This window comes from Gavialis gangeticus, unplaced genomic scaffold (assembly GCF_001723915.1).
Source record: "Gavialis gangeticus isolate Ggan-Ray unplaced genomic scaffold, GavGan_comp1, whole genome shotgun sequence".
In the NCBI taxonomy this organism is placed as follows: Eukaryota; Metazoa; Chordata; order Crocodylia; family Gavialidae; genus Gavialis; species Gavialis gangeticus.
In genome coordinates, this window is record NW_017728981.1 from 1,634,429 (window position 1) to 1,640,095 (window position 5,667).

Below are 5,667 nucleotides of genomic sequence, written 5' to 3' on the forward strand. Positions count from 1 at the left end.
AGAAACTATGAAACTATGAAAAAAAAAAAAGCATGCATGCATGTGTATATACACACATACAGGGTCTTCATAAAGTTCTTGTGCATATATGTATATATGTATCACAGTTTTTTCTGCTGGACCTGGATATGAAGTGAAAAAGAGGGAGAATATTGATGGGGAAATGCAAAGGGTCTAGCAGATCCCTATTAACTGGAACACCCCCCCAGTTTGCAGCAGAGTAAAAGGCCCGATTCTGGTGAGAATAAAGAGCTATTGAATGGAAGTCAGTAGAGTTGCACTGATGCAAAGAAAAGAATCAAGCCAGCATCATGGCAATAAATGAAGAAGCCACTGGTGTTTGCTTGGAAGATGCGCCGGTCCGTGATGGATGATTCACACATGCAAAAATGAAACGCTCATTAATTTTCCCTGCTGAAGGCCTGCATATTTTGATCTATTGCAATTACAATTTGCCATTTCTGTGCATCTCACTAGCACTCCCACCCTAGATCATCTGCAGCATCTGCTGTCATACTGAACCGTTGCTGTGTTCCCGCTGGATACTGGATGACAGAGCCTTCATGGCACATCTGATCTGGAGGAGAGGTTAGAGACTTTGCATCCAATGGATGTCTAATTTAATTAGGGCCGGTGATACTGTCAGCAGAGAAGCCTTGTTCAGTGTGAGTCCTTACTTCCTTTTTGTTTTAAGTTACAAGGGTAATTAAGAAAGAGGTCATCAGAAAGCACAGATGTTTGTCATCATTGTCCCATGATGGAACATAGCTAAGAAGAAGTAATAAGCTCATGCTTTCCCTTTACGACATTTCTGGGAGCGGAAACAGATGTTATTTTATCTTTCCTAACATGGGCAAATACTGGAGATTGGACCCAATCTGGATCTCATTGATAAGGAGATTTTTGCCAATGATTTCAGTCAGTCCTAAACTCAAGGTCATAGATAATTAGGGGCTGGAAGGGACCTTACAGATCATCAGGTCCAGCCCTCCCCCCCTCCTGCCCCTGCTCTAGGCAGGAAGACAACTGGGGTCAAGTAACCCCAGTGAGGGGACTGTCCAGTCTCCTCTGAAAACCTCCAGGGCAGGTGACTGCACCACCTCTGGAGGGAGTTTATTCCACAGTCTGGACACCCTGACTGTGAAGGAGATTTTCCTGGTATTAAGCCTGAAGCGGCCTCCAGGAGTGTGTATCCATTGGTCCTGGTCTTCCCCGGGGGTGCCCTAGTGAACAGTTGCTCACCGAGCTCCTGATGCACTCCTCTGATATAGTGGTAAGCCGCTATCAAGTCCCCTCTCAACCTTCTCTTCTTTAGGCTGAAGAGGCCCGGGTCCCTCAGCCTTTCCTCGTATGGCTTGCCTTGCAAGTCCCTGATTATACGGGTGGCTCTTCTCTGGACCCTCTCAAGTTTTTCCACATCCTTATTGAAGTGTGGCACCCAGAACTGGACGCAGTACTCCAGCTGCGGTCTCACCAGTGCCGAGTACAGCAGGAGTATCACTTCCTTAGTTTTACACGAGATGCATTGGTTGATGCATGCTTGCGTGTTATTTGCCCTGCTGACCACCACCTTGCACTGATGGCTCGTGTTCATGCAAGGGTCAATCATTACCCCTAGGTCCCTTTCAGCTGTGGTGCAGGTCAGGCTCTTACCTCCAAGCCTGTATGTATGCTGAAAGTTGTTTGTCCCCAGATGAAGCACCTTACACTTGCAAGTGTTAAACTTCATCTGGTTCTGGTCTGTCCAACTCTCTCACCTGTCCAGGTCTGCCTGTATCAGCAACCTATCTTCTGGCGTGGCCACACTGCCCCATAACTTGGTGACAACTGCGAACTTGGCCAGCGAGCTTTTCACTCCCCCATCCAAATTATAGATAAAGATGTTGAAAAGCACTGGTCCAAACACGGACCCCATGTGGGACACCACTGCCCACTTCACACCAGGATAACACGGATCCTTTCATGAGAACTCTCTGGGTCCTACTGTCACGGGATGGGGTCCCTAAGGATGGCCATGATCTCCCAAGGCCCCTTGACCATGCCAATTTAGCCCAATGGGCACCCTCAGTTCTCTCCTGCCACATCTTTGATGGAAATATAAAAATAGGGAAGCTGCCTTTAAGTCCTCTTGGACACAGTTTGATGGGCTCTCTGAACCCCGTGGTCCCCAGACCCCTTGTGGGTCCCATTTCACAATGGGTGTTTCAGAGGCACCCTAGCCTTATGAGCTATATGCGTAGCTCCAACCGCCCCTTTACCGTGCCCCAAGCCTTGCAGATGGCATTGACGTTGCCCGGTCTGGGCCTTACTATGGTTTGTCCCCCTTGTCCTGCCTGGGCTTCTCCGCAGCCCTGTCTCTGCACCCAAATGCCGCACCCTCTATGGCACCGGGGTCCCCACTTCGCAGCGGGCCCCCGATGAGGCCTCTTCCTGCCCCAAATAGCCTCACCCAAACCACCAAACTGCAACCAAACATAAGCCCCTGGGCTATAACACAACACCAACCGCATAAGGTGTGCTCTGCCCCTTTCTATTATTTCTATTACCAAACTTAGTCAGGCCTCTTCCCTTCACTTACTCTGCAAGGGCTCCTTCCCCCTCGGCCACCAACAGAGAACTGCCCTCCCCAGCTCCAGCCTGGGGTTTATATGGGCCCAGGGCCCTCCCCCCTCTGGTCAGCTGACCACGTGCAGGTGCAGGCTAATTTGTCCTCTGGCTTGTTGCCCTTGTAACCTGCACCTGGGCTTCTACCTCTCTCTTTGGGCCCTCTCCCAGGCAGTCTCTGCGGTTCAAGGAGCAGGGCACCTTGGTGCCCTGCAAAACCCACCCTGTAGCCAGTTTCCCACCCACTGAACTGTCGAGCAGCTGAGCCCACAATCTTCCAGTTTTCCCACAAGGATAGTGTGGGATGCTAGATGAAAAGCCTTTTGGAAGTCTAGGTATATAACGTCTACCTTGTCTCCCATGTCCAGGTGGCGAGAGCCCTGGTCATAGAAGAAGCATAAAGAAACAGGGCTGGAGGGGACCTCAAGAGACCATCTAATGCAACCCCCAGCTTGAGCTAGGATCGCCCTTATCCAAACCATCCCATACGTATTATCTAACCTCTTAAGTCATTACATGATGTCAAACAACTTTTGCTTGCTGCTCTCAATGCATACTGGATAGGATTTCCCAGAGGGGCCAATATTAGCTTTAATCTGCTCCAATTGAAAGCAGACACTGAAATAAAAAAAAAAGCAGAGTTGGACCACGGCTTAATGCTTTCAAAAAATCCCTCCCAAAAACTGTAATTGCAGCCTACAGATCTTGTCCTGACCAACAGGGAAGACCTGGTGGAGGATGTGTAAGTGATGGGTAACTTAGATTCATAAACACTAGGGCTGGAAGCATGAACACCGCATGCCCGGGGGGCTGGGGGGGTCATAACAAGAGAACATAGGCAGTGACAGCAAGCTGGGTGCTCCCACAGGCAGGGGCAGCACTGTCAGCAGGGCGTGCACCGCCACACTCCCCTTCACATCACCAATGGCTGGAAGAGACCTCAAAAGACCACCACGTCCAGCCCCAAAGGAAGAGGCCAAGGCTCCAGTGAGGTTTGAACTCACGACCCCTGATTTACGAGACCAGTGCTCTAGCCACTGAGCTATGGAGCCACACTTGCCACTAGGGAGGAAGCAATCGTGATATGATAAAATAGCAGCTCCTGAGGTCAGCAGAATTAGGATGCTAGATTTCAAAAAGGCAGATTTCATCTCTGTCTCCAGGAGTTAATAAGCATGATGTCATGGGGGCATAGACTGAAGGCTAAAGGCACCCAGGAGTGTCTAAGGACACAGCCTTGGAAGCCTAACAAGAAACTGTCCCAGTTTGACGGAAGCACAAGAAGATTGGCAAGAGACCAATGTGGCTTCTAAAATGCCTCAAATGCAAAAGGAAAGCAGACGGGCAATGGAAGAATAGGCAGGTCACCGAGGAAATTGCAAGAACCTGCAGGGACAAAATCAGAAAGGCAAAGATAAAGAACAAGTTGCACCTGGCAAAGGAGGTTAAGGACAAGAAGGAGAGGTTATAGAAATGCTTTGGCCAAGGAAACTGCGGGTCCACTGTGAACAAGCCAGTGGGAACTCCTAACTGAAGATGCAAAGGAGGCACAGGTATTCAACAGCTACTTTGCCTCAGCCTTCACACAAAAATTAAGCTGTCAGACATCTGATAGGGATTATTTGGATAAGGAAGGGGGAAAGACGAGGGAGGAAATAAGAGAGACATACAGGGCTTGTCTACACGTGACCTTTTTAAGCAGGGTTAGCCTAAAATCATCATGTTTAGGGCACATTTAGGGTGCGTGTCCACATGTGCACACCCTTAATGTGCCTTAAAAATAGCAATTTTAGGCTAATCCCGCCTAAATTGGATACCTGCTTAAAGCAAGTACTAAATTTAAGCTGGCACAGCTAAATTGCATTAGCCCATGTGTAGACACACTTAATGCGCATTTATGTGGTGTGCGTCAATGGACTTACGCTGCATTAATGCTCATTAGCGTGGCTACATGTGCACTAACACAATTTAGCTATGCCAGCCTAAATTTAATGTGCCTTAATGAGCATTAGCACGTCTGTGTGTAGACGTGTGCCTAAATCACCTTAATGTGCCTTAAACAAAGGTGCATTAAGTTTAGGTGCATGTAACTACATGTGTAGATGTGCCTTCAGAGAGCTTTTCATAGAATCATAAAAAAATGAGGGTGGGAAGGGACCTCAGGAGGTCACATCTAGTCCAACCCCTGCTCAAGGTGGATCATCCCAGCCAAAGCTTTGTCTGGCCAGGTCTTAAAAACCTCCAAGGATGGAGATTTTGTTGGGTCTGAATGAATTCAAGTCAGCAGGACTGGATGAAGTTCATCCCAGGGTCCTGAACGAACTGGCAGAGGACATCTCGGAGCCCTTGGCAAGGATCTTCATGAAGTTGTGGGAGATAAGCCAGGTACCAGAGGACTGGAAAAGGGCCAATATAGTGCCCCTCTTTAAAAGGCAAGGATTATCAACCACTTAGCCTCATGTCAAACATGGAAAGTTACTGAAACATATCCTAAGAAACGCCATTGGCAAGCATCTGGAGGATGAAAGGCTGGTTGCAAGCAGCCAGCATGGATTTATGGAAAACAAATCATGTCAAACAAACTTGATCTCCTCTGACAAAGTAACTGCTTGGGTGGATGAAGGCAATGCTGCAGATATGGTGCATCTTTTGACAATGTCCCGTACAACCTTTTCATAAACAAATTGGAGAAGTGTGGGCTGAATAAAACTACTATTCGGTGGATAGATAACTAGCTCAATAGCCAAAAGCAAAGGATAATTATTAGAGCTCATGTCTGAAAGGCAGGAGGTTTTCACTAGAGTCCCACAGGGGTCGGTCCTGGGCTCATTGCTGCTCAAAGTGTTTATTAATGATTTGGATGCTAGCAGAGAAAACTTCTTGAGCAAGTTTGCCGATGACAGGAGACTGGGAAGGATTGCAAACACGTTGGAGGATGTGAGCTCAATTCAGAAGCATCTCAACAGATTGGAAAGCTGGGCTAGAGCTAGTAAGATGAAGTTCAATGCAGATAAATGCAAGGTGCCGCACCCCAGGAGGAATAATCAAAAACACAAATATAAA

The 5,667-nt window shown here is 47.9% G+C and overlaps 1 non-coding gene across 1 annotated transcript; it reads right to left on the bottom strand.

Moving 5' to 3' along the window:
- Positions 1-3,583: 3,583 nt before the first annotated feature.
- On the bottom strand, positions 3,584-3,656 carry TRNAT-CGU. The gene has a single exon. It is a non-coding gene; the product is annotated as a tRNA-Thr (tRNA).
- Between the last annotated feature and the right edge of the window lie 2,011 nt (positions 3,657-5,667).